The sequence below is a fragment of the Alligator mississippiensis genome, chromosome 16, assembly GCF_030867095.1.
Source record: "Alligator mississippiensis isolate rAllMis1 chromosome 16, rAllMis1, whole genome shotgun sequence".
Lineage (NCBI taxonomy): Eukaryota > Metazoa > Chordata > Crocodylia > Alligatoridae > Alligator > Alligator mississippiensis.
The window spans coordinates 30,252,833-30,265,734 of NC_081839.1; the positions used below are offsets into that span (position 1 = coordinate 30,252,833).

The following is a 12,902-nucleotide window of genomic DNA, read 5'->3' on the forward strand; positions in this document are numbered from 1 at the left end:
TGCTCTGATTGCTGACACAACAAAGAAGGAACAGTTAACCCCGCAGGCCTGTCTGTCTCTATACCCAGCGCAGCCATGCCGGAGAACCTCTCCTTCCTTCGAGATGGGATTTAGGGAGAAACCGTCACTGGGAACTGTCAGCGCATAAAACCTTGGAGGCCGACGTGAAGGAGTCAGCCAATGCCCAGAGTAAACAGACAGTAATTTCCTATTAATGAAGCACTGGATTAACCCTGGCCCCCATAAAAGTCCACAGACTCATCATGCAACAGGGCCGAGTCTGACAGCAATTCCAGGAAGCCGCTCATTAAAAGGCGTGCAGATGCAGTGCCCCATTAAATCAATCTTCCCCTGAAGTCGCAGCTTCTTCTTCTCTCTGCGTAAGCAGGCGGTATCGTTCTGCCATCGCTCGAGACGGAGCGAGAGCTCCTTTCTCTGGACAGCCAGAGCGGATGCTCGTCCCGACAGCTCCACCCTCAGAGCCATCCCACCTGGAAGGGACGTGGGTTTGACGCTCCCCAAGCCAATCCCTCAGGCTGATGGGATACTGGAAGCAAAAAGCAACTCGTTGGCCTTTCCCCCTCATGGTGCATTAGACTATGTGACTTGTGCTGTCTCCTCTCCACCATGATTTACTCCAGTCCCCAGCATGACTTCTGTCTTACCCAGCTATCTTAGGTACTTAAGCAGGCCCTATAGTACCTCTCAATCTTTCAAGCCTTGCTACACCCCCGTGAACTGGGCAATGCTCTCATCTAAGGCACAGACAGACAGACCGACCACAGCTCACCCAGGAAATCCATAGTAAAGTCGGGGAATGGAGCACAGGTCTCCCCAGCTGCTGCCCTACACATTGGGCTATTGCTTGCTGCCAAAAGAAGCAGAAGAGGACAAGGCAGCCTGCGGTTTAATGGGGAGAAAGGAGACACCTTTACTGCCAACCCCCACATTGAGGTGGGGGGCTCTGCCATGCTTGGGGAAGGAGGGGGTCATGTCTCAGCACTGGGGTGGAGATGGCAGGCAATCACGTAGGGCAGGAGGTGCACAGAGTGAATGACTGACCTTCAGAAAAGAAACGCTGGGCGATCTTTTGGGCTACAGTCTCTATTGGCATGAATCAGTTCACAGCCCCTTACAATCGGCCTCCGTTCAACTTACACACTTGCCAGACAAGGCGTCCGCTGTCCAGGCCTCATGCCCTCTGTCCCAGACACAAACCATACCAAGCGAATCGCGATTCGCCTCTCCCAAAGACGTAAATGGCTAAGCAGCTCCTGCCAGAATTTGGACCCGGAGCCTCTGGGCGTTCAACGCCAGACACCCTTTCAACCTGTGTCCCTCTTCCCTTCCCATATGCTCCAGTGCAGTTTGGCTTGGACCCTTTGCCCATGCACCCAGTTGGCCTTGCTGGGTCTGACACCCATGGAGAACACGTGCACCCTGGCTCTGTCGTCTCTGAGAGCCCAATAAAGGTCTAAAAAACAAACAAAGCACCCAATGGGCACAAGCAGTCCTGACAATCGTGAGCAATAACGTTCCTCTTCCAACAGGATGTTAACTGACCGATAAAGGAAATAGTTTGGCAGCATTAAAACCTTTCATGCTCAGCCCCGTTACCCGCTCCTGGTTCCCTACATACTTCATCTGCCGACCTCCTCTCATGAAACGGCATCTCAAGTAGAAATTGGTCTCGGGAGAGGAGGGCAGTAAGGGGGCACAGAATTATAAAATCCCTCTTTCTTGAGCTGACAGCAGCCCTTTCAGGCCAATTGATGCTCAAAAGGCCTATGCAGATAGATACGTATTTTTTATGAGAACCCCAAAATGAAATCCTTTTAAAAGCTCCTTTTCTTAGGTACTTTGGCATAATTGAAGTCTTCCATCAAATTATACCGAAAATCTTGCTATGAGAAGCCTTTAATTTCCATTTGCTTGATGTAACTTCATCCAACAGATGAAGTCTGTGGTGTGGAGGGGGGTTTGGTGCTGGTGTAGTTTTATTTTTTCCCCCTTCCCCAAACACATCGGGCTGGTGAACTTTAATTTGATTTCTGCCCGACATGAATTTTGGCCGGTGCAGCGCCCTGCCAGCAGAGCACAGCTGCAATGGGAACCACAAACCCACTCACTTCGACACTCTGCACTTAATCAGCTCAGGGCTGCAGGAGCGTAGCCCAGCCGACAGAGCCAGAGTCTCCGCAGGACCCGAACACCCGGCTCCACGCTCCCTCGTTGCAGACAAACCACAAAGGCTGGAGCTGTGGCAAGTCTTTGCTCATAGCAGAGAGTTTTATATCTTAATCAAAAGAGGGGAGGCTGCAAGACTGGCCTTTGCCTCCCAATGTAGATTGCAATGATTTCTGATTGACAGATACAGTCCCTTCAATTATTGTGGCTTTTTGAATGGATAAAGCTATGTAACAAGCCAGTTATTTTCCAACAGTCACCATCGCCACGCTGAAGGCTGCTGATGAAGATCTGACATAGCCGTGGGACGGTGCCAGCGCTACAGACTTCCTTTTCATTGCAGAGAGCCTGTGGACAAAACCCTGGAGACGCCGGGGTCAACTGCCAAACTTCAAGGACTGAGCAAAGCTACCCACCGATGGGAGGGAGACCCAACTAATGGACATTAACTTTGAACAACCGCAGGACTGAGAACAAGGAGAGCAGGCAGGAAGAGACAGGATCTTTTTTTTGGCTTCCCCACAACCTAGCGCACAGTTCAGAGAGGGACAAAGTTGTGGTGGTGTCAGGAGATGTTGGCAGGAATTAGCCACTTACTCTTGCTGACATGGACTCCATCTAACATTTGGCTTGGACATGCACCCCGAGGGCTTTGCAGGCCACTTCCCTGTTGTCTAGCTGGGGTTGGAAGGTGTCTCTACATCTACACTGCTATAAAGCTAAGTCCTCTCCAGGACTTGAACTAGATGAGACTCCTCATTGGGGCCCCGCAGGCAGCAGGCGCTCTGTAACCCCAGGAAGCCCTGGGGTCTGCCCTCACGAGAAGCTGCGCTGGCTTCAAGAGATGCTTGGAGAGACAGTACAGAGGCTGGCATCTTGCACAAAACCCCTTGTTAAAATGCACGCTTGCGCAGCCTCCGAGAGGAATTAGGTGATGGTGCAGCACTGGCCTGCACAGCGGATGCTGCAATTTGTATTCAGAGCTGCGGCTCGGTCGTGGGGATAAGCTGATTGCAGCTCGTGTTGGATGTTGTCACAGCAAAAACAGAGCACAGCACTCGAAGTCTACACACGGGTGCTCCCGGTGGCTCCAAACCAAACAAGCAGCTGGGAATATGTGTGGGAGGGTGTCCCCGACTTCCCCCCATGGGAGCTGTGGATTTACGCATCCCAGGCCAACAAGCACAGGACAGGGACAGGGCAGCAGCTGCACGGTGCCAAACAGCGACTTGGGCAAGGCTCTTGGCTCTACTGATGACTTGCTGGGTGACCCTGGGGAATTTTCTTTCCCTCTCTTGCCTCAGTTTCCCCATGTGTCAAAAAAGAAGGGGTGATCACTTGTAAAGGGTTACGGGCAAAAAGCAGTATATAAAGTGCAGGTTAGTAATTGTACGCACGCACAAGCAGGAGGGTGGGAAGTGAACACTGCCTCTTTCCAGCCCTCCGTAGTGTACTTCTGTCCTAGGATCCCTTTCCCCGCCTCCCACTCTCCTTCCCATTCAGACTTTATCCCATACAGCAATACCTCAAGGCTTGGCATGAAATCTATATCCCAGTACGCTAGGCTCTGTACGGGCAAAGCAGAGATATCCTTGCCCAGGTTTCTTATTTAAGAGACAAGACAAAGGAGAAAAAGAGAAACTGAAATAAGTGACTTAACCAGGGTCATTCAAAATTCAGTGGCAGAGACGATGGGTGGGCAGGGGACCCTCAGAAGAAAAAAAACCCCCAGACCTCTGCACACTAGAATATGCTACAATTCATCTCTGTTCATTTTGGGAGTTTGGGGGTTTTTTTGTTTTAAACTTCCCACCCGGGCTTCGGCACATAGACAAAGAACAACACCTGGAAGTCCCTTCATTGCCCAGTCCCCAGCATGCTTCACTGTGCATTTTAACCTGAAGCCAAGTCAATTTGAGTCTTCCTGTTCCCTTTTTGAGTAGCAGGGTCTTTGAAAGCCGGAGCAATATCAATAAGGCCGGTAACTCATCTGACATGTAAATTAAATGGGAAGATCTGGGGGAAATTTCTGCTCCAGTGGCTCTCTCCCATGCTCCGCACACAAGCACAAGCACCAGTGATTACCAGTTTGAGTGATTCCAATAATTCTCCTGCTGCTGGCTCAGGACATGAGATGGGGCATTTGTATCATTACAGCATTGTTATGTCTTGGAACATCGTCTAGAAGAGTGTTGGGATGAAGGTAATTAACTGCATGATATCTAATCTATTTAGCCATCCCACTGCGTCTGCAACTCATCATGAGTAAATAGGGTTTTTCAAAGCCAAGCAGTGATGATTATGGTGGAATATGTGCAGCCCCACTATCCCAAAGCATATTTGCTGGTTCTCAGCAAGAAACCTTCATAGCGCTTAACATTCACTTCCCCAGTCAACTTGAACATTTTTCTGGACATCACACTTTGCCACCAGTGGAGCTCAAGAAAAATTGAACCATTCCTCTCAAAGCAATTAGCAGCATAAGACCCCTGTGAGAGCAAGTTGTCCTCTTTTTAGATGGGGAACTGAGAGCTACAGCAGCAAAATGACTTGTGCAAGGTCACACAGGAGGTCTGTGGCGGAGCAAGGGCTTGAACCAAGCCCTTGGTTAGGCTCTACCCACTTGGAAAGCCTGCTCTTCCTCACCAAAGCCATGTGCCTGGGGAAAACTTACATTTTAAAAGATCCCAGTGAATAACCACAAGTACACTGCAGGAAGGGGGAGACAGGAGACGGCTGCTGAAGACACAAGGAGCAGCAGAATTTAGACGAGATTTAACTGGCCTTGCAGAACCGGCTGATGCGAGCTCCAGAGGATGATGGATGGCCGATGCCACGGTTGGAAGACTTTGGATTTGGCTATAACGAGGGCCATCATCTCACCCACTGCCACTGGATCTTCAGGAGAACTCGGAGCCAATTCTTGTGCTGCAGGGGAAAGAGTGAAGAGTGCCTGAGGGGAGAGGGGTGCGAGTTTAATCAGCTCGTTCCCACCTCAGGTGCTGTATGGTACAGGCACTGATGAAACGGCAGCTGAAAAGCCGCTCGCACCAGCATTTCCAGTGCAGCCAGAAGCTAGAAACAATGCTGATTCTTCAGGGGTTTCCAACTCCGTCTCTCAGGCTCAAGGGTCACACAATCGTCGTCTTCACAGGCCGTGAATTCCTGGCAACTTCTCAAATGGCCTCTCTGAACCTTTCTGAGGTTCGGTAACCACCAACACTGTAAATAAGAGGTTATACCAGCACGTGGGAGGACGCTATCTTCATCCATTCCTGTCTGTCGTGTGCCTTCATCCTCCAGCTGTCCAACTTAAATTTCTGTAGGGCTAACACTACATTGTCTAGCCACCTTCGTCTTGGGCTGCCAAGCAGCCTTCTCCCCTCTGGTACCCTTTGGTGCATCCACTCTTTCAACGTGGCCCTGCCATTGTGGTCCTCAGGCTTTGTCAACCCCTTCCCAGCTAAAGTAATGGATGGCACCTTTAAACCTACTTCAGAGCATTCAACAACTTGTGGACATGCCAACAAGGCCGCGTTGCCCCGAGTGAAGTGTTTTCAGAGCCAGCCAGGAGTGCTACAGAAGAGCTAAGCACCAGTATAAAAAGACAGTCAGTGCTAAGCATCCAGCACGCGCTCAGAGCTTGTACTTCCAGAGCTGGGAAGCTGTCAACTTGCAGAGTATCTGCCTGTCGGGGGCTGAATCAGCACAACACCGAGCATCCTGGTCCTGATCCAGCCAGGCGTGCAAGCATGCGCTTCGAGGCCGGGTGTGCGAGCAGGCTCATTGATTCCAGTGACATGATTTGTGCTTAGAAGTTAAGCATAATCTCCTATGCTTGGCTGGGTTGGCAAGCGAGGGCTCAGCACCTGGCAGGATGCAGCCTGTACGCAGCGCGGGGGAAACAGTGGGTCAGACACTCCTTTGCCATCTGCAGATGCAAAGCAGAGCTCAGAAGGGAGCTCCAGCCCAAGCCACAGTGCAAAGGTCCCGAAGAAGAGTTACATTCAGGGCCCTCGCCCCCACATCATCATTTCACTGGGAGGATTTGTAGGTTCAATTGACTTGATCACAGACACAGGGAAATCTTTCCTCAGGGATGGTATTTGGGGCAGACAGGCCTTTCAAGCTGGATAGACATGCCCAACCTGCTTGTCCCAGAGGACAAGGGGGATGTCCTAGCTCCCCATCATTTTTGGGAAGCCGAACAAGCAACTCTACGGAGGCTGATGGGGTGAAATAAAGGCTTGGATCTGACCTATGGGCCCATATTTGGCTCTAGGGACTGAACCCAAGCTCACTGACCTGAGAGCTGCCATGGAGTTCAGTGGTCTCTGGGTCAGGGTTGTAGAGCACTTGTCTCATACTGGAAGTATATGAAAATGATATGCGTGCACATCCATGATCCCTCCCATCCATCTTCCCACATTTCCTCTACGCCCCTCTCTTCCACAGCAGTGCCCACCTGTCCCCTTCTCCCCAGCAGCCCACCACATACTGCCTTATGCTCCCTCATGCCCCACAACCTGCTCTCATACATCCAGTTTTAAACCACGGACACTCAGAGACACAAGCCAAAAGGGGTCACTCACATCATGACACTGATCACGGTTGATTCTCACTCATGGATAAGAAGCAGGACGTGGTGGGGGAAGAGGAAGGGGCAGGGATGTGGTTGTCCAAGTGACTCTCCTGGAGTAACCCAGGGGCTCCTTATTAACCGGGTTACTGTCCCAATTGCTACCAATGCAGTCTGCCCAAGGGCTTGGACATGAGGGCCTCGACCTGTGGATTAAGACCCTGTCAAGTTATTTTACTCCATCCCATCTTTGGATAATAGAGAAGCTTCATGAATAATCATAAGTGCAATTCCTTATGGCTCCTTCCTGACTGTTAGAGAGCTCCTGGACTGCCGACACAGTCATTGAATCATCCTGCCTGATCCCCTTCATGCAGCTGGGCAAAGCCATCGCGACCGTGACATCCTTACAAACCATTTGACAAACGGCAATCCTGGTGCTCATCCTACTGATGTGCAGCCACTTCTGGGGTGTGGGGCTGTGGTCAAGTGGAGCAGGGCTGCCTACACAGGAGGGATTGAAGGAGCAATGCTGGCCACAAGCAGCCAAGCAAGAGCCTTGGTCTCATCAAGGGTGCTGGGGGGTCTCCAACCTCTCTGCTGCCCAAATGGAAGAGGTCCTGTGGCACTGAACAGGGTGGCAGTCGGTGTTTGTGGACTTCAAGCCAGCCTATAAAATTCAATCCCTGGGATAGAAATCTCCCAGTTAATCTCTGTGGGCTGGGGGGAACAAGCAGCATTCTCCAAACAGCCTCCTCATAGGAGATGCAAGATGAGGGGCACCAAGGTGGGCAACCCTTATGGGTGGGTGGGTTGCTTTTCTAGGCTACAAACCACATTAAGCTCATGGATTTTGGCCCCAGGCAGCACCTCAACAGAAAGTACTCAGCAGATACGCTGCTTGAATGCTGGGTAGGTAACACCCATGGGTCCCTGCAGCACTCACAGAGACCACTCTAAGTTGCCAAGTGCTGTACAAATAAATTAGAAAAAGACAGCCCTTATACCTACTTGCTCTGAGCTCTTTGCAGTAAGTATCTCAGTATAAGCATGTGATAGACAAAAATGGGGGAGGGGGCTGGGGGAGGCAGGGAGCACAAGTTAATGATGAGCTAATGATGGCAAGGATGAGAAAAGACAGCCCCCGGGTTCACACAGAGACCCCGTTCCTGTTAACAAAGCGGGTCAGCAGAATAGCCCCAGATGCCGGTGGGGAGCATAAATCCTGCCACCCAGCTGCAGCGGGCATGGACATTATGAAACAAAAAGGGATAAAAACGTTCTACTAAATTATGCAGCTTTTCAGAGTCGTTTCCACAGAACAGCCTTGGTTTCATCCCTATTAAATTCTTTAAGACTTTTCCATAAGGGGACTATTGAAATCAATTTTTTGTAGAGGTTTTATTACAGGAAAGGTAATTAGAACTAGCAAACAGGTCATTTAAGGAAAAAAAAAACAACACAAAACAACCCAGCCGAGCTACGCTGGGTTAAGATCACATACACAGCCACAGGAAACCACTGCAAAGGCAGAGACGGAGCCAAGCGAATCAGGTAGAATATGCCATCAAGAAGCTCCAGGGGCTTCATTTGAGCCTATTATCATCTCAGACAAAGGGAATAGAGAGGAGTTGGCATGTCTTAGTTGCATGCAAATACACAGCCTAGCAGGAGGGTAGGAGCAGGGTTAGTAGGTTGCCAGAATGGGATAAATTCATCTGCGTTCTGACTGGGGAAGGAATATCATGTATTTTAATTAATATGGAACGTTCCCATTCATCAATAGACAAAAAACCAATAAATACTAAAAACGTCAAGCAGTAATTACTAGTTTCCCCCCCTTTGAAAAATAAGGTAGAATGGGTGACATTTATGCCCAATCAGTAGAAAGAGCAGAGCCGGGTGCTTTTAATTAAGAAGAGGCCGGCTAAAAGTCTGAAGGAACTCAGCGACTCTCCTCGGGATTTTTTACCCTTGCTCAGATTTTAATTTTCATTCATCAAAATTAAAAAAAAAAAAAAACCACAACCCTCCAATACGCAGAGCGGATGCATATAGAGTTGCCTCTTTTTTTTTTTTTCTCCTTCCCTTTAATGGTTTTGCCAAAGGAGAAAAATAATTCAGACGTGGCCAAAAACAGCACTTCAATGTTTGCTGTTTTATCGCCTTCCATTGTACTTAATTATAGATGTGCTATAACTTGGATGATCGTTTCCCTTTCTGGAGTAAATTATATAATCACTTGCAACCACACGTACCCACCTACGACAACCATGTTACAACATAAGGGCTGCGTTTAGCTAACAGTTGTTTTCCAGGCGTAGAGCTTTCTGCTAGAGTTTGTCGTCCTCGCATCGTCTATGTGCCAACGCTGACTACTCTGAGTGGTCTCAGGGAAGTCATCGAGGCCAGGCGCTGCAGTCAGCAACATGCCTGCTGGCTACTGTTTGTGCAGACCAAACTGTGACTCCGAGCCTCCGTCATCCTCCCGGAGCTGGCCCGTAGGAGAGGTTTCATGAAACTAGTACAGCTGCCAGCGCGGGGGCTGAAACCCTGACCTGCCAAATCGGTTGAACCCTCGTTGACTTCTGCTGCAGCAGAGACTAAGTCTGCTAGCACGAACAGTAGAGGCTCTCGCTCTCCAAGACGAAGGTGCTTGTTAAGAGCTATTTGTAATATATTACAGCTCTTATTGAGCCTACAGCTTTATGAGCAATATAACACACTCCATACTTATCTGCCAATATGTGGTGTCTTTCTCCACACTAAACTAGTTGTATATGGGCAGGCTCATACTGACACTGTCTCATTTTACTGTCCCTTGCTAAACTGCCTCAACAATCAGAAGAGGACAGCACCAGCGTCACCAAAAACATGGGCACATGAACCAGCTCAGCGGTTCTCCACCTTTTTAGACTCAAAGCACCCCTCGACAGACTCAAGGCACCCCCTGGGAATAAGCCAGCTCTAAGTTTTCACTCCTCTTTGGGTACAGAAAAATATAATAGAGCAATTCTTCTATTGCAAACAACTCAGAAACACCACAACAGGGCAGAATATTTTTAACACTATGGATTCCTCAGCAAGTTTGCAGGTGACACCAAGCTGGGCAGAGTAGTAGATGCCCTGGAAGGTAGGGCTAGCATTCAGAGTGAGCTCAACAAGTTGGAGGATTGGGCCAAAAAAAAAAATCTCATGCGGTTCAACAAGGACAGGTGCAAAGTCCTGCACTTAGGACGGAGCAATCCCATGCACCGGGACAGGCTGGCGGCTGACTGGTTGGGCAGCAGCTCTGCAGAAAAGGACCTGGGGGTGACAGGGGACAATGAGCTGAACACGAGCCAGCAGTGTGCCCTTCCTGCCAAGAAGGCTAACGATATCCTGGGCTGCATTGGTAGAAGTGCTGCCAGTAGCGATTATTCTGCTCTATTCTGCACTGACGAGGCCACATCTGGAGTCCAGTGTCCAGTTTTGAGCCCCCACTACAGAAAGGATGTGGACACATTGGAGAGAGTTCAGTGGAGGGAACAAAAATAGTGAGAGGGCTGGAACACGTGACTGATGAGAAGTTGAGGGAACTGGGCACTGGGTTATTTAGCTTGGAGAACCAAGGTGGGATTTAATAACAGCCGCCAACTACCTGAAGGGTGTTTTCAAAAAGGACGGAGCTGGACCATTGTCAGTGGTGGCAGATGACAGAACATGGAGCAATGTGCTCAAGTTGCAACAAAGGAAATTTAGGTTGGATATTAGGAAAAACTCTCTCACTGGGAGGGTGGTGAAGCACTGGAATGGGTTACCCAGAGAGGTGGTAGAAGCTCCATCTTTGGAGGTTTTTAAGACATGGATAGACAAAGCCATGGCTGGGATGATCTAGTTGGGGCTGGTTCTGCTTTGAGCAGGGTTTTGGACTAGATGCAACTTCCCAAAGCCCCTTCCAACCCTCATTTCCTATGATCCTAAATCCCTGGGTTTATCTTGTGAATCATCTTGCATACCTAACAGTACTAACATTGCCTGGAAGTTCATGGCACCCTTGAACAGACCTCGAGGCACCCCAGGGTGCAATGGCTGACAATCACAGAACTAGCTACTGCACTGGATATGGAGCCAAGGGTTCACTGTGCACCAGCTGCTCAGTGTTAACTGCTGATGTGCACTCTCCTACCCCACAGTCTAGTGACAGCTTAACTGTGATATTTTAGCTTTAAGTAGAAGGTGGCAGCTAACGAAGAGTGGCCAATGTGCACTTAATCCTCAGCCTCTTGTAGCAGGCAGTAATTAGCTCATTGCACATGTCCTGATTATTCAAAACCCATGAATCTTATTTCGTGTTAGAAAGAAAGGCAAGATCCTGAGGAAATAAGGCTGTAGCTCCTGGAGTCATGTTAAAAAGGGGGGGAAAGTATTGTGGAACCTCTAAAAAAAACCCCCAAAAACAAAAACGAGGGAATTGGCAACGTTGAACATGTAAGTTGAAGCATGGGATGGGGCATAGTTGCCTCCACACATCCTCGCCTAAGATGCTAACCTGGCTAAGCCATCTCTACACTGCAGGTAATCACAGTCACTGCCTTGAATCCCGGTTCCTTGGCTCTGCAATAACTGCTGCAGAGCTAGCATCTAAGACACTGCCTTTGGAGACAGAAGTTCAATGCGGTTGGGCCCCAGGGCCAGCATGGAGCCCTGTTGAAATCCAGAGTGCATGGCAGCGGGTCAAGGGGACAACCCACAGATTGCTGGACTGGGACCAGAGGCCCAGACCCACAAAAGTATTTAAATCCCTTTTATTCCAATGCGAGTTAGGTGCCTAAATGCTTTGCTGGTCAAAGGTGGAGAAATTCATCCCGCACCTACACCAAGACACAGCCAGGGTTTCCAAGAAATACGCAAGCACATGGACAGGCTGTTGGAGAAATTAGCACCACCAAGGACTCAGAGTGGGGTCCCTTGCCCTGGCACATACATGGCAAAAGCAAGAAGGGCGGCGATTCCTGCACGTCACATGGATGCACCCAAAACTTCAGGCTGCATTACAGATTAATCACAGCTTCAGCCTCCAGCCCTGCCACAACCTCCACGAGAGCAATTCATCACTTTAATTAAAAAAAAAAAACCCGTTACAAGGCCTCTAGAGACAGCCATCAGTCTGGGAAGAGAGAAGGAGAAAAACTTTCCTTAGCCTCTAATCGGCTGCCATGTATTACGCCTCTCTCCAATAACAGACCATCTCCCGCTACCATTAAAAAACAACAACCCATAGATGTGCTCAGGAGAATATCATCCCGCCAGTGGAACCCATCCCCAGTGCTATCTTCCCAGCAAGAGAAAAAACAGCCGTATGTACATCCCCACACACGTTGTGCATTGCATTTCAACTACCCGAGCAGAAGCTGGAGGGGGCGGAGGGGAGGAAGGGAAGGATTAAGACATAAAATTCTATTGATTGATCTGAAATTATACATTGAAACAAAACCCTCTGGATTGGAAATCTTGTATTTCAAGGTGTAATGGCAAGGTGGAACATGAGAAACACGCAGAGGAATAAGCAACCTCATCTCAGAGCATATATTTTGTCTTCATTATGCCCCTGAGAAGGTGTTAATATACACTGTACAATGTATTAATCACCCCTCTAACTTCCAAATGCGAAATGCATCATTAACATTCATGTTGTTTTCAATTAGTTTGCTGTATCGGAAGGAGGGGAGGGAAGGTAGGCTTCCTCACCAAGCTTTTTTTTCCCCCCTGTCTTGAAAGTCTGATGATAAAAACCAACCCAGGTGAAAGAAATTAGAAGCCTACGTGTAATTTTTCTAAAGTCCTTTCAGTAGTTAGGGCCAGTTTTTAAAGAAAGTATTTAGGCATCTAATGGTGGAGAAAAGCGCTGAGATTTACAAAAGCACCCAAAATAGGCAAGGTGCTGAAAGCTCATTGGTGCTTCTGAACATTGAGCTCAGGGGCTATTAACTTCTATAAGCAACAAAACCCGCTTTGAGTCAGATTATCAGCAACAGCATTACTGAAAGTTGGCTCCCAAGTGCCTATCGCTTTTAAACATGAGATGTGGGCACTTTTTAATATGTTCCTGTTAACCTATTTCTGCCCCAATCTTGACCTGATGAGAGCCTTGCAA

The 12,902-nt window shown here is 48.9% G+C and overlaps 1 protein-coding gene across 3 annotated transcripts in view; it reads right to left on the reverse strand.

The window, feature by feature from the left end:
• GRIK4 (glutamate ionotropic receptor kainate type subunit 4) overlaps positions 1–12,902 on the reverse strand; it is a 282,987-nt gene that overhangs the window by 209,079 nt on the left and 61,006 nt on the right. The window contains exon 1 of one of the 3 annotated variants that reach the window (XM_006259689.4): positions 4,862–5,234. The exons of the other annotated variants lie outside the window; for them this stretch is intronic. The gene's annotated coding sequence lies outside the window, so the exon portion shown is untranslated. Of the gene's footprint in view, positions 1–4,861; positions 5,235–12,902 lie in introns of those variants that run through there. 3 annotated transcript variants of the gene reach the window in all.